The sequence below is a fragment of the Macaca nemestrina genome, chromosome 7 (genome assembly GCF_043159975.1).
Source record: "Macaca nemestrina isolate mMacNem1 chromosome 7, mMacNem.hap1, whole genome shotgun sequence".
In the NCBI taxonomy this organism is placed as follows: domain Eukaryota; kingdom Metazoa; phylum Chordata; class Mammalia; order Primates; family Cercopithecidae; genus Macaca; species Macaca nemestrina.
The window spans coordinates 78,192,150-78,215,707 of record NC_092131.1 but is presented as its reverse complement, the minus strand read 5'-3'; the positions used below and the strand labels follow the sequence as shown (position 1 = coordinate 78,215,707).

Here is a 23,558-nt window from a genome sequence, read left to right as displayed (position 1 = left end):
ATTGTAATTGAAACAGATGGGAAAACCCTGAAAACTCAGAGTACTTTGAACACTCAAATTTACTAAACATCCCTTAGAAGAAGAAATAGCTTTTTCTCCAGTCTTGAATGGGTTGTTCCTGCTTCCCTGAAAACCATGTAAGCACATTGCCTGAGGCAGTTACCTCAGGAGGTAGTATAACTTTCTTCATAACTCATTCCTGACACTTTGCAATGCCTTGGACTCAAAGCTAGTGTCAGAGTTCAGAGTGCTCCAAAAAGCTAGGGCAAAATTAAACCCAGAAAGAAAAGGCTTACCCACCAAAGGAAAAGAAAAGCAGTGTTTTGACAAGTTATATTGGCAAATACCTGCAGGAATATATGTGAGAAAGCATTTTAAGGTACTAAAGCAGAACAAATGAAATATAATGCATATGGAAGCAACGTTTTAAATATGGGTCCAGAAAAAGGAAAATATGTGATTTCTAGAAACCATAAAAACAGACACAAGCATCTTTGAAAAGTGTGCAGTATCTATTCCCTACAGGATGAAAACAAAGGTGGGAGATGCTGCCATTAATATGAGCCTCATTAGCAGCACTTAACCACGTTGTGATAATCAGAGTGCTTTGACACACACTTTGCCTTGCTGATTGATTAGGGGGTCCCTGGGTCTGAAAACGTTGTGTAACCATTAAGATCCCACTTGATCTGTATAAGTAACACAAAAAGAAATAAACAAACAAAAACAGCAGCAACAAATAAGCCTAGAAAACAGATTTCCAGGATTGTGCCTCCATGCCATGACTCCGAGTCAAGTCACAACACAGAATTTCTTGAATGAAGAGTAGACTGGGAATTCTTGAGGAAGAACCCATAACCAACCCACTCCTGGGATAATGGTATTAATTTATTGATGAAGGCAGAGCCCTTATGACATACTTACTTCTTAAAGTAAGTAAAGGTCCTAGCTCTTAATACTGTCACAATGGCAAATAAACCTCAACATGAGTTTTTGAGGGAACATTTCAACCATAGCACCTGTAGACACCTACTTTTTCTTTCTTGGTGATCATGGAAATGTTTATATATTAACATTTCCCATGCTCTACCTTTTCTAATAATTATTATAATTTTCCATAGGTTAGAAAATACCCAGAAAAAAATGTGAATAAATCAGAGGAGAAATGGACATTACCCAGATGTCAGGCTTGAAGCTTCATAAAGTAACTGAAGAGAATTTGGAAAACAGTAAGTGTGTTATAATTATAACTGATATTTATATAATACAAGGTTGGAACATAGCATTGTTGCTATGCTTTTGTAAATTTAATATAGTAGAAGAATATATATTGATTTTGTCCACTAAAAGATGGGCTGAGAGAGACATCACTCATTTATGTTTGCCTATCAAATACATTTTGAACAGCCACTTTGCATTTTGATATTTTACCACACTCTAAATTCTACTCAAAGTTGATTTCATTTTAAAAACTCCCATATGTCCTAGAGAGTCTAGTAGCTAGGTTGTGGAAATGTGGCTATGGTTTCATCAATCAGAAACATTCATGCAAGACAATGACTCAGAAATGACCTATGTGCAAAAAGTTTCCATATAGTAATTTTTTATTATGTTTTTATTATTATACTTTAAGTTCTAGGGTACATGTGCACAATGTGCAGGTTTGTTACATATGTATATATATGCCATGTAGGTGTGCTGCACCCATTAACTCGTCATTTACATTAGGTATATTTCCTAATGCTATCCCTCCCCACTACCTCTAGCCCATGACAGGCCCCAGTGTGTGATGTTCCCCACCCTGTGTCTAAGTGTTCCCATTGTTCAATTCCCACCTATGAGTGGGAACATGTGGTGTTTGGTTTTTCCATTCCTGTGTTAGTTTGCTGAGAATGATGGTTTCTAGCTTCATCCATGTCCTTACAGAGGACATGGACTCATCCATTTTTATGGCTGCGTAGCATTCCATGGTGTATATGTGCCACATTTTCTTAATCCAGTCTATATTTGATGGACATTTGTGTTGGTTCCGTGTCTTTGGTATTGTGAATAGTGCCGCAAGAAACATATGTGTGCATGTGTCTTTATAGCAGCATGATTTATAATCCTTTGGGTATATACCCAGTAATGGGATGGCTAAGTCAAATGGTATTTCTAGTTCTAGATCCTTGAGGAATTGCCACATTGCCTTCCACAATGGTTGGACTAGTTTACAGTCCCAACAACAGTGTAAAAGTGTTTCTATTTCTCCACATCCTCTCCAGCATCTGTTGTTTCCTGACTTTATAATGATCGCCAGTCTAACTTATGTGAGATGGTATCTCATTGTGGTTTTGATTTGCATTTCTCTGATGGCCAGTGATGATGAGCATTTTTTCATGCGTCTGTTGGCTGCATAAATGTCTTCTTTTGAGAAGTGTCTGTTCATATCCTTTGCCCACTTTTTGATGGGGTTGTTTGTTTTTTTCTTGTAAATTTGTTTATGTTCTTTGTAGATTCTGGATATTATTAGCCCTTTGTCACATGAGTAGATTGTAAAAATTTCCTCCCATTCTGTAGGTTGCCTGTTCACTCTGATGGTAGTTTCTTTTGCTATGCAGAAGCTCTTTAGTTTAATTAGATCCCATTTGTCAATTTTGGCTTTTGCTGTCATTGCTTTTGGTATTTTAGTCAGGAAGTCCTTGCCCATGCCTATGTCCTGAATGATATCGCCTAGGTTTTCTTCTAGGGTTTTTACAGTTTTAGGTCTAACATTTAAGTCTTTAATCCATCTTGAATTAATTTTTGTATAAGGTGTAAGGAAGGATCCAGTTTCAGCTTTCTACATATGGCTAGCCAGTTTTCCCAGCACCATTTACTAAATAGGGAATCCTTTCCCCATGTCTTGTTTTTGTCAGGTTTGTCAAAGATCAGATGGTTGTAGATATGTGGCTTTATTTCTGAGGGCTCTGTTCTGTTCCACTGATCTATATCTTTGTTTTGGTACCAGTTCCATGCTGTTTTGGTCACTGTAGTCTTGTAGTATAGTTTGAAGTTATGTAGTGTGATGCCTCCAGCTTTGTTCTTTTGGCTTAGGATTGTCTTGGCAATGTGGGATCTTTTTCAGTTCCATATAAACTTCAAAGTAGTTTTTTCCAATTCTGTGAAGAAAGTCATTGATAGCTTGATGGGGATGGCATTGAATCTATAAATTACCTTGGGCAGTATGGCCATTTTCACGATATTGATTCTTCCTATCCATGAGCATGGAATATTCTTCCATTTGTTTGTGTCCTCTTTTATTTCGTCAAGCAGTGGTTTGTAGTTCTCCTTGAAGAGGTCCTTTACATCCCTTGTAAGTTGGATTCCTAGGTACTTTATTCTCTTTGTAGCAATTGTGAATGGGAGTTCACTCACGATTTGGCTCTCTGTTTATCTGTTATTGGTGTATAGGAAAGCTTGTGAGTTTTGCACATTGATTTTGTATCCTGAGACTTTGCTGAAGTTGCTTATCAGCTTCAGGAGATTTTGGGTTGAGATGATGGGGTTTCATAAATACACAATCATGTCATCTGCAAACAGGGACAATTTGACTTTCTTTTTTCCTAATTGAATACCCTTTATTTCTTTCTCCTCCCTGATTGCCCTGGACAGAACTTCCAACACTATGTTGAATAGGAATGGTGAGAGAGGATATCCCTGTCTTGTGCCAGTTTTCAAAGGGAATGCTTCCAGTTTTTGCCCATTCAGTATGATATTGGCTATGGGTTTGTCATAAATAGCTCTTATTATTTTAAGATACGTCCCATCAATACCTAGCTTATTGAGAGTTTTTAGTATGAAGGGCTGTTGAATTTAGTCGAAGGTCTTTTCTGCATCTACTGAGATAATCATGTGGTTTTTATCTTTGATTCTGTTTATATGACGGATTACGTTTATTGATTTGCGTATGTAGAACCAGCCTTGCATCCCAGGGATGAAGCCAATTTGATCGTGGTGGATAAGGTTTTTGATGTGCCACTGGATTTGGTGTGTCAGTATTTTATTGAGGATTTTTGCATCGATGTTCATCAGGGATATTGGTCTAAAATTCTCTTTTTTTTTGTTGTGTCTCTGCCCGATTTGGTATCAGGATGATGCTGATCTCATAAAATGAGTTAAGGAGGAGTCCCCCTTTTTCTGTTGATTGGAATAGTTTCATAAGGAATGGTACCAGCTCCTCTTTGTACCTCTGGTAGAATTCGGCTGTGAATCCATCTGGTCCTGGACTTTTTATGGTTGGTATGCTATTAATTATTGCCTCAATTTCAGAGCCTGTTATTGGTCTATTCGGGGATTCAACTTCTTCCTCATTTAGTCTTGGGAGGGTTTATTTGTCCAGGAATGTATCCATTTCTTCTAGATTTTCCAGTTTATTTGCATAGAGGTGTTTATTGTTTCCTCTGATGGTAGTTTGTATTTCTGTGCGATTGGTGGTGATATCCCCTTTATCATTTTTTATTGCGTCTATTTGATTCTTCTTTCTTTTCTCTTTATTAGTCTTGCTAGTGGTCTATCAAGTTTGTAGATAGTTTCTAAAAACCAGCTCCTGGATTCATTGATTTTTTGAAGGGTTTTTTTTGTGTGTGTGTCTCTATCTCCTTCAGTTCTGCTCTGATCTTAGTTATTTCTTGCCTTCTGCTAGCTTTTAAATGTGTTTGCTCTTGCTTCCCTAATTCTTTTAATTGTGATGTTAGGGTGTGGATTATACATCTTTCCTGCTTTCTCTTGTGGGCATTTAGTGCTATAAATTTCCCTCTACACACTGCTTTAAATGTGTCCCAGAGATTTTGGTACATTATGTCTTTGTTCTCATTGGTTTCAAAGAACATCTTTATTTCTGCCTTCATTTCATTATGTACCCAGTAGTCATTCAGGGGCAGGTTGCTCAGTTTCCATGTAGTTGAGTGGTTTTGAGTGAGTTTTTTAATCCTGAGTTCTAATTTGATTGCACTGCGGTTTGTTATAATTTGTGTTCTTTTACATTTGCTGAGGAGTGCTTTACTTCCAACCATGTGGTTGATTTTGGAATAATTGTGATGTGGTCCTGAGAAGAATGTATATTCTGTTGATTTGGGGTGGAGAGTTCTGTAGATGTCTATTAGGTCCACTTTGTGCAGAGCTGAGTTCAAGTCCTGGATATCCTTGTTAACTTTCTGTCTCGTTGATCTGTCTAATGTTGACAGTGGGGTGTTAAAGTCTCCCATTATTATTGTGTGTGAGTCTAAGTTTCTTTGTATGTCTCTAAGGACTTGTTTTATGAATCTGGGTGCTCCTGTATTGGGTGCATATATATTTAGGATAGTTAGTTCTTCTTGTTGAATTGATCCCTTTACCACTATGTAATGGCCTTCTTTGTCTCTTTTAATCTTTGTTGGTTTAAAGTGTGTTTTATGAGAGACTAGGATTACAACCCTTGCTTTTCTTTGTTTTCCATTTGCTTGGTAAATATTCTTCCATCCCTTTATTTTGAGCCTATGTGTGTCTCTGTACATGAGATGAGTCTCCTGGATACAGCACACTGATGGGTCTTGACTCTTTATCCAGTTTGCCACTCTGTGTCTTTTAATTGGGGCATTTAGCCCATTTACATTTAAGGTTAATATTGTTATGTGTGAATTTGATCCTGTCATTATGATGTTAGCTGGTTATTTTTCTCCTTAGTTGATGCAGTTTCTTCCTAGCATCAATGGTCTTTACAATTTGGCATGTTTTTGCAGTGACTGGTACCAGTTCTTCCTTTCCAAGTTTAGTGCTTCCTTCAGGAGCTCTTGTAAGGCAGGCCTGGTGGTGACAAAATCTCTCAGCATTTGCTTGTCTGGAAAGGATTTTATTTCTTCTTTGCTTCTAAAGTTTAGTTTGGCTGGATATGAAATTCTAGGTTGCAAATTCTTTTCTTTAACAATGTTGAATATTGGTCCCCACTCTCTTCTGGCTTGTAGGGTTTCTGCTGAGAGATCTGCTGTTAGTCTGATGGGCTTCCCTTTGTGGGTAACCTGACCTTTCTCTCTGGCTGCCCTTAACATTTTGTCCTTCATTTCAACTTTGGTGAATCTGATGATTATGTGTCTTGGAGTTGCTCTTCTCGAGGAGTATCTTTGTGGCATTCTCTGTATTTCCTGAATTTGAATGTTGGCCTGCCTTCCTAGGTTGGGGAAGTTCTCCTGGATAATATCCTGCAGAGTGTTTTCCAACTTGATTCCATTCTCCCCATCACTTTCAGGTACACCAATCAGATGTAGATTTGGTCTTTTCACATAGTCCCATATTTCTTGGAGGCTTTGTTCATTTCTTTTTACTCTTTTTTCTCTAAACTTCTCTTCTTGCTTCATTTTATTAATTTGATCTTCAATCACTGATACCCTGTCTTCCACTTGTTCAAGTTCGTTCCTGAAGCTCGTGCATGTGTCACATAGTTCTTGTGCCATGGTTTTCAGCTCCATCAGGTCATTTAAGGTCTTCTCTACACTGTTTATTCTAGTTAGCCATTCATCTCATCTTTTTTCAAGGTTTTTAGCTTCTTTGCGATGGGTTCGAACATCCTCCTTTACCTTGGAGAAGTTTATTACCGATCATCTAAAGCCTACTTCTGTCAACTTGTCAAAGTCATTCTGCATCCAGCTTTGTTCTGTTGTTGGTGAGGAGCTGCATTCCTTTGGAAGATAACAGCGCTCTGATCTTTAGAGTTTTCAGCTTTTCTGTTCTGGTTCCCCCCACCCCCATCTTTGTGGTTTTATCTACCTTTGGTCTTTGATGATGGTGACATACAGATGGGATTTTGGTGTGGATGTCTTTTCTGTTTGTTAGTTTTCCTTCTAATAGTCAGGACCCTCAGCTGCAGGTCTGTTGGAGTTTGCTGGAGGTCCACTCTGGACCTGTTTGCCTGGGTATCACCAGTGGAGGATGCAGAATAGTAAATATTGCAGAACAGAAATTGTTGCTGCCTGATCCTTCCTCTGGAAGCTTCATCTCAGAGGGGCACTCCCCTGTATGAAGTGTCAGTCGGCCCCTACTGGGAGGTATCTCCCAGTTAGGCTACTCACTTGAGAAGGCAGTCTATCCATTCTCAGATCTCAAACTCCATGCTGGGAGAACCACTACTCTCTTCATAAGTTGTCAGACAGGGATGTTTAAGTCTGCAGAAGTTTCTGCTGCCTTTTGTTCAGCTATGCCCTGCCCCGAAGTGGAGTCTACAGAGGCAGGCAGGCCTCCTTGAGCTGTGATGGGCTCAACCCAGTTTGAGCTTCCTAGTCACTTTGTTTACCTACTCAAGCCTCAGCAATGGTGGACACCTCTCCCCCACCAGCCTCGCTGCTGCCTTACAGTTCGATCTCAGACTGCTGTGCAAGCAGTGAGCGAGGCTCCATGGGTGTGGAACCCTTCAAGCCAGGCGTGGGATATAATCTCCCAGTCTGCTGTTCGCTAAGACCATTGGAAGAGCACAGTATTAGAGTGGGAGTATCCCAATTTTCCAGGTACCGTCTGTCACGGCTTCCCTTGGCTAGGAAAGAGACTTCCCCTACCCCTTCTGCTTCCCAGGTGAAGTGACGCTCCGCCCTGCTTTGGCTCACACTCCATGGGCTGCACCCACTGTCCAACAAGCCCCAGTGAGATGAACCCAGTAACTTAGCTGGAAATGCAGAAATCACCCATCTTCTGCATTGCTCATGCTGGGAGCTGTAGACTGGAGCTGTTCCTATTCAGCCATCTTGGAACCGGTCCATATAGTAACTTTTTATCCTAATGCAGACAGTGCTATCATTCTAGAGACATTGCTGATAGATTTCTCATCAGGCCAATTTTCTGATGCGTTTCTGTTCTTTGTTTCTGGAATCTTATATGATTTCTTTGCTTCTCCCTCTTTACTTCTTTTTCTGTATATTAGCCAGAGTGGATTCTCTTGTTTGCAATTAAGAATTTTTATCATATCTTATAAAATAAATATGTTTGAAGCTAGTTTTCAAGAGCATGTAGTATTGGAGCAAATAAATCTTTTAAGACATCTCTTTTGACTTTTACATAGCATTCTCTAAATTAATTTCTCTAATTGCTAATCTTATTTCAGAGAACAAAAATGAGATTTCAGAGATGTCCACAATTTTCTTACTGTAGCCTTTTTTGGAGGACAAATAAGATGAGACTACTCCCTTTCGTTCTTGGCCTTTGCTGATTTCTAAATAAATAATAGACTACAGTTTGCAAGCATCAGTAGGGTAATCACCACCACCCTTAGCCCTCTGTACTATTAGGTAAAAAGAATAGAAGCAGCAAAAACATTGCAGAAAAGGCAAACACATTAAAAATAACAATTTAGGAAAACTTTTGGAAGTTAACTTAGAGTGATCATAAACTCAGGTTATAAGATCATAGAATAAATAAAATACAAGGAAAGGGAAGTGCTTTAGAGAATAGAGAAAGCTGACTGACCCACTCTGGTAGATTAAAGGTGGCGACAGATTCTTTGATAATTGTCTCATTGCTTAAACCAGTAAATTATGGTGGAAGTGATGCTGTGCCAGATCTGAGTCTCACCTTTAAGAGGACTCTTCCTGTCCATTCCCCTACATTTGGAGCCATGAGCTACTTTGTAAGAAGTCTGATTGACTGTGGCTATGAGGAAGCCCATAATAGTCATAATAGCCATGGGTTGAGAGAGAGGGGAAGAGGAGGAGAGATAGAGATTGTAAGCTAGTCTCTAGCTGAGCCAGCCTCAGCCATTAGAGTCATCCAAGATGACTCTAGACATTGTGAAGGGGAGAGAAGCCATCATCCTGTCTGTGCCTGTCCAAAGTTCTGATCCACAGCATCATGAGATAAAATAATAATAATGTTGTTGTTGTTTTTAGCCACCAAGTCTTGAGTAGCTTGTGCAGCAATAGATAACCAGAACACTATACCATCTTCATTCATTTCTTCATTAATGTATATACACTGAATACTATTTGGTATACCAGTCTCTGGGGTTAAAGTATATTGGAATAAGTTTCTCTTAAACTGGGTTCTTTAATATTCCCATTTCCAAAGGAGAAAAAATGTTTTAAAAGCCACAGGAGCTGATTGGAAGTTATAATAGAAAAAGGTGAATAAGGTGAGAAATTTAGAGTTGAAAGAAGAGAAAGTTAAGAGAGGAACAAATCAAGGGGTTACTTAGTGATTTGCAGGGAGTCTTTCCCCCAGAAAGTCAAGCAAGGAGGGGTGCTAGTGACAGTCAAGAGGCATAGAAAGACTGACTTTTAGTCTGAAAGACACAATAGGCACTGAACAGAGGATGATGGCGATGGTAGAATGAATCATGAGGCTCATAATCAGGAGACTTAAAGCAAAAAAAAAAAAAAGAAAATAAAAATCAACAACCAAACAGCAATGGGTGAAGAGTTCCCAGGAAAGGCTAATCTATAAATAAGCACTGTGATCTTTCCTGGCCTGATAAAACATCTCATTATGAATAAAAATACAAACGCAGGCCAACAATTCCAGATGTGTTAGAGAATTAAATTTTTTAAAAAATTTAGAAACCAACATACACTTACTGTGTATTTAAAATTTTCATCTGGGTTTAAGGCCACACTATAATGCAACATATTCCTTTTTTTGTTTCGTGGCAAAATGTATAAAAATAGTGGATAATGATATAAATAGCCTCACATCAGTTCATGTTGTGTTTTGCTACCGAGTGAGTGCAGTTCGGGTTTGATTCTGGCACTTTGTGAGTCATGAAAGTTTTCAGTTTTAAGAGTTTCTTGAATCTTATAAATGTGGACAAAGGATTGTTGATCTGTATTAAATTGACTGTGGCTGAAGCTATATAACATCTATAAGAAAATATACTTTCACTTGGGAAAAAATCTATTGTATTTAATTTTGGAAATAAACTGAATGTTAACTTTAATGACTGATTATTATGCTGAAACAAAATCTAAAATTATTTCTATTGAGTATTAAAATCATATATATAACAATTATTTCTAGACTTCAGCTGACTTTGAAGTGTTACTGAAAAACAACAAAAAATTTAAGGCAACAAAATAATTTAGACCATTCCAAATAATTTACTATAATAGAAGTTGGACTCTAATACTTTTGGACTAAATGAGATAAACCAAAGAAAGGAGAGAAAGCTACAGTATAGAATATGAACTTGTATTATTGTGAAAGTGAAAATAGCAATAAATCTTATATTTGCTTACCAATTTCAACTTTTAAAAATGTTTCAAGATGGCAAGGCAGAATGATTCTCATTCTATTTCAAATTTTTGATACTCCACAAAAGTATTTGATATTCCACAAAAGTATTAAGTACAATATTTGTCAGTTTTCTCTAGAGGAACAGCATACACACAAACACACACACACACATCTCCAATAGATACATAAATAAATAGAATGAATAGTATTTATATATTATCTCACATATATGTATATGAGATTTATTAATATCCTGTGACCTTGTCAAAACTTGGCATATAGGCCGGGCGCGGTGGCTCAAGCCTGTAATCCCAGCACTTTGGGAGGCCGAGACGGGCAGATCACGAGGTCAGGAGATCGAGACCATCCTGGTTAACACGGTGAAACCCCGTCTCTACTAAAAAATACAAAAAACTAGCCGGGCGAGGTGGCGGGCGCCTGTAGTCCCAGCTACTCGGGAGGCTGAGGCAGGAGAATGGCGTGAACCCGGGAGGCGGAGCTTGCAGTGAGCTGAGATCCGGCCACTGCACTCCAGCCTGGGTGACAGAGCGAGACTCCGTCTCAAAAAAAAAAAAAACTTGGCATATAAAATTAACCATCACAGTACTATACTATAGTTCTTAGTCTTATGATAGAACTGTGAGAAACACAAAGCAAATACATGTCATGGACCCTACTTCTTAACACATTGAAATAATTAGATAATATTACAGGAGTGTTATGTGCATAAATGTTAAATGAACAAAATCAAGACCCAGCCTATTAGGGTATTGGGCAGAGACAGCCTCATCTTCCCCTTTCAGATAAAGAAGTAAACTTGTACACAAAGCTACATAACACACTATTATAAAAATCAATTTCCTTCTCATCTGTCTGGGTCCCTGTTCACTCCTTTATCCTGGCGGCAAGGAAGTCTTTGAACGGTGACTCAGGAAATAAGTCAAAGGACTAATTGGAGGAATTCTTATCTCTGTCAATGTCTAAAGAAGGACATTGAGAACAAGGGATTCAGTGGGTTTAGAGTTCCCATTAGTATAATTTTTCAGACCAGAATAACCTCTGGAATGAAAGGGGAGAGGTGCAAACCTTATGATCATCTTTTAATCTTATAAAAAAATTTTAAAAGTTATGCTTCACCTGCAGTGTTTGTGGTTGCAAAATAAACTCTGATATGACAAGTATCATATTTCATTTATTCCTTCTATAAATGAAACATCATATAAAAGCTACCAGAGCAAGGTCAATGCTTCTCCTATGAAGTCCTTAGGTAGAAATCTTATCTCCTGACAAGCTTGTGGAAGATAAGTCTTCATTTGTGACTTTTAAAGTTTATTTTACAGAGAGCCCTTAGTAATAAATTACTATACTCCAAGGTCAGCTCTGTTTCTACTTTAAAAATCTTACCAAAGGCTATAAAAATCTTCTTGAGAAGACAGAATCCTGCAGCTATTTTAGAGTGTGCTACTTAGAACAAAGTTAAATAATAAAAGGAGATACAATTGTTAATACATTATCAAATTATTTAAAAGATAATCTTTCATGATTTCTACTTGCTTTTGAACTACAAATATTTTTAAAATACACATTTAAAAGAAGTTTTACTACTCTAAATGTTTTATCAGTAACTCTTATTTGGCAAATTTTCTTTTTTCATTATCTACTAGAAAAAGTATAGGATTATGTTGTGTACTTCTGTTTTATGTACAGTTGACCCTTGAACAACACAGGTTGAACTCTGTGGGAACACTTAAAAAAGGATTTTATTCCACCTCTGCCACCCCTGAGACAACAAGACCAACCCCATTGTCTTCCTCCTCCTCAGCCTATTCAATATAAGGACCACGAGGATGAAGACCTTTATGATGGTCCACTTCCACTTCTTCCACTTACTGAATAGTAAATACATTTTCTCTTCCTTATGATTTTGTTAATAACATTTTAATTTCTCTCAAACTCCTGACCTCAAGCAATTCTTCCGCCTCAGCCTCCCAAAGTGCTGGAAGGCCACCACGCCTGTCCACATTTTCTTTTCTTTAGCTCACTTTATTGTAGAAATACAGTATATAATACATATACAAAGTATGTGTTGACCATTAATGTAATTAGTATAGTTGCTGGTCAAGAATAAGCTATTAGTAGTTATATTTTTGGGAAGTCAAAAGTTATACACAGATTTTTTTTTTTTTTTTTTTTTTTTTTAAGAGGGAGTCTCGCTGTGTTGCCCAGGCTGGAGTGCAGTGGCGCCATCTCGGCTCACTGCAAGCTCTGCCTCCCGGGTTCACTCATTCTCCTGCCTCAGCCTCCCAAGTAGCTGGGACTACAGGCGCCCGCCACCACACCTGGCTAATTTTTTTTGTATTTTTACTGGAGATGAGGTTTCACCATGTTAGCCAGGATGAATCAATCTCCTCAATCTCCTGACCTCGTGATTTGCCCGCCTCAGCCTCCCAAAGTGCTGGGATTACAGGCATAAGCCACCGCGCCGGGCCTATACACAGATTTTTAATTTTGTGAGAAGTTGGGGGTTGGTGCTGTAACCCTCGCATTGTTCAAGGGTCATCTGTATTTAGTTTTTGAATTCTTCTCCTTGTAGTTCATTCACTCTCTACTGTCTCATTAAGTGCTTTCATTCCTTCACTTGCCAAGAAACATATGATAATTTTTGTATGTTTGTTTTTTCAGAGGTTCTTCTTGGAATCTTCCTAATGTTTCAGGCCTAATGTTTCATTCACCTCATGGTCAGTATCAATTTCTCCTCTGACAAATCATATGTGATTAAAAATACAAACATCTGTTGCGAGGTCTTTAGTTTTGTAGCAGACTTAACTGTTCTTATACTACAATGTTTTAATTATTATAACTTTACAAATATGTTTTAGTATCAGTAAAGCAAGTTCCTTTTCCTTACTCTTCTTTCATTTATATTTTTTCTTGTAATATTTGTTCATGTATTATTACAGAAGCAACATAAAAATACTTTAAAATTGTTTTAAATTCTGTTAATATACGGTTTGTTTTGTTTTGTTTTGATTTTTTTTTTTTTTTTTTTTTTTTATGAAGAGTCTTGCTCTGTTACCCAAGCTAAAGTGCAGTGGCTCAATCTCGGCTCACTGAAACCTCCACCTCCCAGATTCAAGCGATTCTCCTCCTCAGTCTCCCAAGTAGCTAGGAGGTGCAACCATGTCCAGCTAATTTTTGTATTGTTTTTAGTAAAGATGGGGTTTCACCATGTTGGCAGGCTGGTCTCAAACTCCTAACCTTAGGTGGTTCACCCACCTCAGCCTATACTTTAGTATTTAAATTACAAACTACAACTGTAATTCACAGAAGAGGGAGGGCATATTTAATTTATTTTGGAATTCAATTAAAATTTATAGGCATAATATTTTCATGTTTGTTAAAAAGACATTGCTTTAACATATTGGAAAACACTAACTTTGAAAATAATTAAAATGAATATACTATGTGTGAAAACTCATAGGTACAAAGTGAAACTTGAAGCAGTTCTATGGTATTTTTATTATTAGCTGAAAGTATTAAAATAAATTCACTACACATAATGCTTAAAACAGTAGAAAGAAAACACAACCATCTAAAGTAACTAGGACAAAAAAAGTAATAAATTCACTTATAGATATCAGTTCAAAAATCCTAAGTAAAATGCTCAATAAAAAAATGAAAATATACTTCAAAATGATCAATGAAGAAGAAAGTTGATAAGAGGAAAATCTGTTTCTTTTGTATTAATCAAAAAAGTTTAACAATCCAGAAGAAGGTTGAAATTTTTTTTCTAAACTTAAAGATAAATTAACATGATTGAGAATTTCTATTTCTAACCAAATTCTCCTCTTATATTTAATAAAGCACCCCTATCAAAGTTAAATTTAGGAATGACGTGGCCTGGAAGCACCATCTCTATTTTTCCTGGAATTCAAACTAATGCTTTGAAACAAACCAAAACAAGAAGGAAGGAAGGAAAATGAAGAGCAAGAAGGGTAGAGGAGGAGCTGGAGGAAGAGAAACTGTGGTATAAATATTGGAAAAATATATATACTTGGATTATAATAGGATTATCATCAGTGCCCTAAGGAAATAGTAGCTACTAATTAAAAAGGCATAGAATTTCTATGAAAACAAAAGCAAATTAAATGTTAGACCTAATACCATAAAAACCCTAGAAGAAAACCTAGGTAATACCATTCAGGACATAGGCATGGGCAAGGACTTCATGTCTAAAACACCAAAAGCAACAGCAAAAAAAGCCAAAATTGACAAATGGGATCTAATTAAACTAAAGAGCTTCTGCACAGCAAAAGAAACTACCATCAGAGTGAACAGGCAACCTACAGAATGGGAGAAAATGTTTGCAATCTACTCATCTGACAAAGGGCTAATATCCAGAACCTACAAAGAACTCAAACAAATTTACAAGAAAAAAACAAACAACCCATCAAAAAATGGGCAAAGGATATGAACAGACATTTCTCAAAAGAAGACATGCATACAGCCAACAGACACATGAAAAAATGCTCGTCATCACTGGCCACCAGAGAAATGCAAATCAAAACCACAATGAGATACCATCTCACATCAGTTAGAATGGCAATCATTAAAAATTCAGGAAACAACAGGTGCTGGAGAGGATGTGGAGAAACAGGAACACTTCTACACTGTTGTTGGGATTGTAAACTAGTTCAACCATTATGGAAAACAGTGTGGCGATTCCTCAAGGATCTAGAACTAGAAGTACCATATGACCCAGCCATCCCATTACTGGGTATATACCCAAAGGATTATAAATCATGCTGCTATAAAGACACATGCACATGTATGTTCATTGTGGCACTATTCACAATAGCAAAGACTTGGAATCAACCCAAATGTCCATCAGTGACAGACTGGATTAAGAAAATGTGGCACATATACACCATGGAATACTATGCAGCCATAAAAAAGGATGAGTTTGTGTCCTTCGTAGGGACATGGATGCAGCTGGAAACCATCATTCTCAGCAAACTATCGCAAGAACAGAAAACCAAACACCGCATGTTCTCACTCATAAGTGGGAACTGAACAATGAGATCACTTGGACTCGGGAAGGGGAACATCACACACCGGGGCCTATCATGGGGAGGGGGGAGGGGGGAGGGATTGCATTGGGAGTTATAGCTGATGTAAATGACGAGTTGATGGGTGCTGATGAGTTGATGGGTGCAGCACACCAACATGGCACAAGTATACATATGTAACAAACCTGCACGTTATGCACATGTACCCTAGAACTTAAAGTATAATAATAAAAAAAAAGAAAAATATTTAAATGAATGGCCATATATTTCCTACTCTGTGTGTGCGTGTGTTTGCGTGTGTGTGTGTGTGTGTGACTAAATATGGTGAATGTATCAATTGCCTCCAAATTAATTTATATGCTAAATGCAGTTCAAATAAAAATCTTGGCCAGACTCACACCTGTAATCCCAGCAGTTTGGGAGGCTGAGGCAGGTGGATCACCTGAGGTTAGGAGTTCGAGACCAGCCTGGCCAACCTGGTGAAACCTCACCTCTACTAAAAATACAAAATATTAGCAGAGTGTTGGGGTGCACACCTGTAGTCCCAGCTACTTGGGAGGTTGAGTCATGAGAATCACTTGAACCCAGGAGTTGGAGGCTGGAGGTTGCAGTGAGCCGAGATCGCACCACTGCACTCCAGCCTGGACAGAGTGAGACTCTGTCTCAAAAAAAGAAAAAAAAAAAGAAAAGGTGGATTGTCTTTATTATATGGCATAAAATGATATATTTGTAATTTCTGAAATCAAACTTTCTAGTCATATTATTTATATCTTCTGTACCCTTATGTATACTTTAATTTGTCAAAGATTGATAGAATAGTGTGATCTCTTCTACTGCATTTTTGTCAATGAATACTTGTATTCCTGAAATATTTTGCTTTATATATTTTCATACTTTCTGTACTTCATGATTCATAACTTTTCATTGTGTTGTATACTTTTTAATATTTTTTACCTCAAATTCTGCTTAATCTACAAAAACTACTTTTAAAATATTTGTATTGTTTGATATATTTTTTCTGCCTTTAAAAAAACAATTGGAATGTTAGTTCCAATAAAAGAGAGTCATATATTATATCTATAACTTGAAACCATCTGGGACCAGAGGTCAAAATATGTGCATTTTATATGTCAGGCTGTTATAGGATAGATCATATAATTGCATGCAATCAGTTTTTAAAACTCCAGATAAAAATTTTTCTTTTTATTTAAATTCTTATACATTTTTAGTCATAAACTATTTGCTTATATCTTTGGTCAGCTTGAATTTCGCAAACTTCTTTTTTTACTCCTTGTATTACTCTTTGTTAATATAATCTATTTTTTGACCTAGACAATTGTATTTAAATATGATTTTTATATTACATAGCTCCTTTTGTGCAATTCATTTTTGATGTTAGTTTTGTATTGAAACTTTGAATCATTTAGACTGATTTTATTTTTGCCTTGTTTCATCATTTGTCATTTTATTTAAGTTCCTACAAGCCCCCTATTCTTCAGCTATTAATTTTGCTTCATTTCTCAATTATTTTGGGATACTTTTTCCTTAAAAATATGATTTTTCTATTTTCAGCTTCCTTGATTATGTCAGAATGTCCTTATCCTTAATTTGACTGGGTAATATTCTTGAATGTTGTTTTTTTCTTTCTCCTGTATAAGTGAAACCTTAATGTTTAACCTCTCGTTGAATCAGAGGCTATGTATCTGAGGATGTTAGTAAATGTCTCCTTACTTTTGGTAATACAGACTATTTCATGACCCCTAAACGTGCTACTTTGGGAAGCCTAGGTTGTCTTTTTACTCATTGCCACATGTGGAGGTCCAGATTCAACTGCCATCCTATCTGACAGCCTTTGACACTGTGAGCAATCATAATCTCCTGGAGCATCTTACTAATGACCTTAGTGAAAGCAGTTTTCAGAAAAGTGCTAGAAGCAGAATCCAGATTGTAAAAGGACTACTAGGCAATCAATACTTGAGGAAATGAATTCAGATGATATAAACTACCAGATAGCTGGTGGTAAAGGGAATGAGAGGGGAGCAGTAGTAACTGGAGGTGGAGACTGGTTGAGGGAAGTTATTTTCTGAATGGGAAAGATGTGTGTGTGGCTGAAGGAAGCGGGAAAGAACCTTGTGGAACAGAATAGCTTGAAAATGCCCAAGAATGGGGACTAATGTGTGAGGCAGTGTTGCAGAGAGCACCAAAGAGGTCAGAATCTGTCTTAGTATGTTTGGGCCATTGCAACAGAATAGACTCAATAGCTGATCTTAGACATTCCTAGCCTATAAAACTGTGAGAAATATTTGGAGGCTGGGAAGTTCAAGATCACAATGCTGGCATTTTTGGTGCCTGGCGGGGGCCCACTTCCTGGTTCATAGATGACCATCTTCTTGAAAGGGGTGAGAAAGCTCTCCAGGGTCTCTCTTATAAGGGCACCAATCCCATTCATAAGGGGCCCTGCCCTGGAGACCTAATCACCTACCAAAGTCCCCACCTCCTAATACATCACCTTGGGGGTCAAGGTTTCAACATATGAATTTTGCGGGGAAACAAACATTCATTGTTAGCAAGGGGAGCATACAATTACCTAACACATGCTTTGAGACACTGAGGATGTATATTTTCCACAAAAGTCTGTCTTTTTGTAAATCTCTAGAGTCAATAGTCAAACCCGCCCTTCAGAATTTCTAAATTCAAAGTAAGTTCCACTCTTTTTAGTCAGTCTTTCCTGAAGGGATTTTAAAAATGCCTAAAATATTATGATGAGAATAAATAATGCCATGTTAATGTTTTCCTGCTAATTGTTGTGTAGTTTGATCATTTGAGTCTTACATCTGATTTTAGCCATGAACATCAGAGTCTTGACTCTAGGGATGATCCTGACATGTCCTATGCCACATAGTTTGGCCTCTGAATTTTAAAGATAATTAAAGAGAATTACCACTATACTGACAGAGACTAAAAAAAGCTTTTAAAATTCATAGCTGTAATGTTTCTTTGTAAAACAAAACAAAAAAAAGGAGCACAAATGAACAATTGTGCCATAGGCGATCAGTAGAACACTTTCTTTAATATTATTATTATTATTATCTGTTTTTTTTGAGATGGGGTCTCACTCTGTTGCCCAAGCTGGAGTGCAGTGGGACGATCTTGGCTCACTGCAACCTCCGCTTCTCAGGTTAAAGCGATTCTCCTGCTTCAGAACCAACCCCCGCCCCACCACCCGCCCCAAGTAGCCGGGATTACAGGCACCTGTCAGCACGCCCAGCTAATTTTTTTGTGTTTTTAGTAGAGACAGGGTTCCACCATATTGGCCAGACTGGTCTCCAACTCCTGACCTCAGGGTGATCCACCCACCTGAGCCTCCCAAAGTGCTGGTGAAAGGGGAAAGGCCCCCTTGTCCCCCTCACAGGACATGCGATGGGGGTGTGACTGGCTTCTTCAGTGCTTTGCTGCTCAGACATCTAGGGGAGCACACAGACGAGCAGGCTGTGGGGCTTCAACCCACAGCAGTGTCTAGGGGTGAATGTTTACAGCTCCTGAAGCCCCAGTGGGTGTGTGCTTTTTTTAGTTTTGCCCTCTATAGGCGGCTTGTGTTAACCAGCTCAATTAGACCCTCTACCTTGTTGCAAGGACAGAGGGCTTTCTGCATTCAGGGTTCTTGACTTGGTGAGCTGGAAGAATTGGATCACATGTGGGCTCGGAGAATGAGTGCAAAGTTTTATTGAGTGGGAGTAGCTCTCACCTGATAGGGGAGCCAGAAAGGCGATGGTTTTCCCCTGGAGTTGGGCAGCTCAGCGGCCTGACTCGTCTTAGACCACTGGTACCAAACTCTGAGTCCTTCTGCCAGTCACCGGCCTGCTGGCCTGCCCGCCTGTCGGCCTGCCGGTGCATGCTCTTCTGCAGCCTACTGTTGTGAGCAGCCACTTCTGTCTTCTTCTGCCAAGGTGCGCCTCTCCACATCCAGCCACTTGTGTGTCTGTCCGCTAGGGTCTTTGGTTTTTAAGGCTCAGGATGAGGGTGTGTTGGCCCAGCGTGGTCTTGGAAAATTCAACATTTTGGGCACCAAAGCAGGAGTGCCTGTCCTCACCTAGCTCCGTGGGAGTAGAGCCCTAGCCAGGGACCCGCCTTTCTCTACCTAGCACTGCCCCCGTCCCGTATCACTGGGACTATAGGTGTGAGCCACAGCACCCAGCCGATATTTTCTTTTAATCTCAAACCCTGTTCGGTGCAAAAACATCTTTGGTCTGTGTATTTTAGGTATTTAGGTGACTTAGAATCACTTTCCTTAACTGTTGTGCATGTGCATGTGTTTATGTAGACAGATACAACTCTTCCATAATGAGGATAATAATGTAATAAAAAATTTATTGAATGTATATAGGTTTTGCATCTGTTGTTTATGCATGTCAGTATTGAAAATGGAACTGCATAGACTGATGAGCCTGATATTAATTAAGTGAGAATCACACCTGGTCTTACATGCATTACCCCTCAAATGTTGGCTTAAATAGTTTATTCCATACTGCCGTACTTCCAAATTTACATATGCCAATATTTAAATAATTATGCATGTTTTAACAATTGATTAGAAAACTAAGTTGAAAGAAATTACTCAATTGGCAAAATGGCTCCGGTCTGCAGCTCCCAGCAAATGCAGAAGGCAGGTGATTTCTGCATTTCCATTAGAGGTACCCAGTTCCTCTCAATGGGACTGGTTAGGCAGTGGGTGCAGCCCGCCAAGGGCAAGTAGAAGCAAAGTGGGGCATCACCTCACCGGGAAGTGTAAGGAGCCAGGGACCTCCCTCCTCCAGCCAAGGGAAGCTGTGAGGGACATGCTATCTGGCCTGGGTACTATGCTTTTCCCAGGGTTTTTGCAATTTGCAGATCAGGAGATTCCCTAGTGTGCCTACACTACCAGGGTCCTGGGTTTCAAGCACAAAACTGGGCGGCTATTTGGGCAGACACTGAGCTGCCTTTTTTTTTTTTTTTTTTTTTTAACCCCGGTGGCTCCTGGAACCCCAGTGGGACAGAACTGTTCACTCGTCTGGAAAGGGGGCTAAAGCCAGGGAGCCAAGTGATCTTGCTCAGCGAGCAGGTCCCACTCCCACGGTGCCCAGCAAGATAAGAACCACTGGCTTGAAATTCTCACTGCCAGCACCGCAGTCTGAAGTCAACCTGGGATGACAGAGCTTGGTAGGAGGAGGGGCATCCACCATTACTGAGGCTTGAGTAGGTGGTTTTCCCCTGATAGTGCTAAGGGGGCCTGGAAGTTTGGACTGGGCAGAACTCAACACAGTGTGGCAAAGTGGCTGTGGCCAGACTGCCTGTCTAGATTCCTCCTCACTGGGCAGGGCATCTCTGAAAGAAAGGCAGCAGCTCCAGTCAGGGGCTTATAGACAAAACTCCTATCTCCCTGGGACAGAGCACCTAGGGGAAGGGGTGGCTGTGGGGACAGCTTCAACAGACTTAAACATTCCTGCCTGCCAGCTCTGAAGAGAGCAGCTGATCCTGACAAGGAGTGTTCTCCAAGCATAGTGCTCAAGCTCTGCTTAGGGACAGACTGCCTCTTCAAGTGGGTCCCTGACCCCCCAAGCCTCCTGAATGGGAGAGACCTCCCAGCGGGGGCCGACAGACACCTCACACAGGAGAGCTCCAGCTGGCATCAGCCTGGTGTCCTTCTGGGACGAAGCTTCCAGAGGAAGAAGCAGGCAGCAATCTTTGTTGTTCTGCAGCCTCTGCTGGTGATACCCAAGCAAACAGGGTCTGGAGTGGACCTCTAGTAAACTGCAGCAAACCTGTAGAAGAGAGGCCCGACTGTTAGAAGGAAAACTAATAAACAGAAAGCAACAACATCAACATCAACAAAAATGACCCCTACACAAAAAGCGCATTGAAAGGTCATCAGCCCCAAAGATCAAAAGGTAGGTAAATCCACGAAGATTAGGAAAATCCAGCGCAAAAAGGCAGAAAATTCCAAAAAACAGGGTGCCTCTTCTCCTCCAAATGATCCCAACTCCTCGCCAGCAAAGGCACAAAACTGTACGGAGAATGAGATTGACAAATTGACAGAAGAAGGCTTCAGAAGGTGGGTAATGACAAACTCCTTTGAGCTAAAGAAGCATGTTCTAACCCAATGCAAGGACACTAAGAACCTTGATAAATGGTTACAGGAACCGCCAACTAGAATAACCAGTTTAGAGAACATAAATTACCCGATGGAGCTGAACAACACAGCCCAAGAACTTCGTGAAGCATACACAAGTATCAGTAGCCAAATCAATCAAGTGGAAGAAAGGGTATCAGAGATGGCAGATCAACTTATTGAAATAAGGCATGAAGACAAGATTAGAGAAAAAAGAATGAAAAGGAACAAACAAAGCCTCCAAGAAATATGGGACTGTGTGAAACGACCAAACCTGTGATTGATTGGTGTACCTGAAAGTGATGGGGAGAATGGAACCAAGTTGGAAAACACACTTCAGGATATTATCCAGAAGAACTTCCCTAACCTAGCAAGACAGGCCAACATTCAAATTCAGGAAATACAGAGAACACCACTAAGATACTCCTCAAGAAGAGCAACCCCAAGACACATAATCGTCAGATTCTCCAAGGTTGAAATGGGAAAACAATGTTAAGGGTAGCCAGAGAGAAAGGTCAGGTCACCTACAAAAGGAAGCCTATCAGACTAACAGCAGATCTCTCAGCAGAAACCCTACAAGCCAGAAGAGAGTGGGGGCCAATATTCAACATTCTTAAAGAATTTTCAGATCAGAATTTCATATCCAGCCAAACTAAGCTTCATAAGCAAAGGAGAAATAAAATCCTTTCCAGACAAGCAAATGCTGAGAGATTTGTCACCACCAGGCCTGCCTTACAAGAGCTCCCGAAGGAAGCACTAAATATGGAAAGGAAAAACCAGTACTGGCCACTGCAAAAACACACCAAAATATAAAGATCAATGACACTATGATGAAACTGCTTCAAATAATGTGCAAAATAACCAGCTAGTATCATGATGACAGGATCCAATTCACATATGACAATGTTAACCTTAAATGTAAATGGGCTAAATGCCCAAATTAAAAGACACAGACTGGCAAATTAGATAAAGAGTCAAGACCCATTGGTATTCAGGGCACCCATCTCACATGCAAAGACACATAGACTCAAAATAAAGGGATGGAGAAATATTTACCAAGCAAATGGAAATTTAAAAAAAGGCAGGGGTTGCAATCCTTGTCTCTGGTAAAACAGACTTGAAACCAACAAAGATCAAAACAGACAAAGAAGGGCATTACATAATGGTAAATGGATCAATGCAACAAGAAGAGCTAACTCTCCTAAGTATATATGCACCCAATACAGGAGCACCCAGATTCATCAAGCAGTTTTTAGAGACCTACAAAGAGTCTTAAACTCCCACACAATAGTAGTGGGAGACTTTAACACCCAACTGTCAATGTCACACGGATCAATGAGACGGAAAATTAACAAGGATATTCAGGACTTGAACTCAGCTCTGGATCAAGCGGACCTAATAGCCATCTACAGAACTCTCCCCCACAAATCAACAGAATATACATTCTTTTCAGCGCCACATAGCATTTATTCTAAAATTGACCACATAATTGGAAGTAAAACACTCCTCAGCAAATGCAAAAGAATGGAAATAATAACAAACAGCTCAGACCACAGTGCAATCAAATTAGAACTCAGGATTAAGAAACTCACTCAAAATTTCACAACTACATGGAAATTGAACAATCTGCACCTGAATGACTGCTTGGTAAATAATGAAATTAAGGCATAAATAAAAAAGTTATTTGAAACTGATGAGAACAAAGACAAAACGTACCAGAATCTCTGGGACACAGGTAAAGTAATGTTAACAGGGAAATTTATAGCACTAAATGCCTGCATCAGAAAGCTAGAAAGATCTGAAATCAACACCTGAACATCACAATGAAAAGAACTAGAGAAGCAAGAGCAAACAAATTCAAAAGCTAGCAGAAGGCAAGAAATAACTAAGATAAGAGCAGAACTGAAGGAGAGAGAGACACCAAAACCCTTCAAAAAGTTAATGAATCCAGGAGCTGATTTTTTTAAAAGATTAACAAAACAGATAGATTGCTTGCTAGGCTAATAAAGAAGAAAAGACAGAAAAAATAAATAGACACAAAAAATGACAAAAGGGATATCACCACTGATCCCACAGAAATACAAACTACCATCAGAGAGTACTATAAACACCTCTACACAAATAAACTGGAAAATCTAGAA

At 39.0% G+C, this 23,558-nt stretch overlaps 1 long non-coding RNA gene across 2 annotated transcripts in view; it reads left to right on the top strand.

The window, feature by feature from the left end:
• The window catches only part of LOC105477917 (uncharacterized), a 106,061-nt gene that overhangs the window by 11,318 nt on the left and 71,185 nt on the right, over positions 1-23,558 (top strand). For both annotated transcript variants that reach the window (XR_011625970.1, XR_985016.2), the window contains exons 2-3: positions 1,122-1,229; positions 12,886-12,941. This is a non-coding gene — a long non-coding RNA (uncharacterized lncRNA). The remainder of the gene's footprint in view (positions 1-1,121; positions 1,230-12,885; positions 12,942-23,558) is intronic.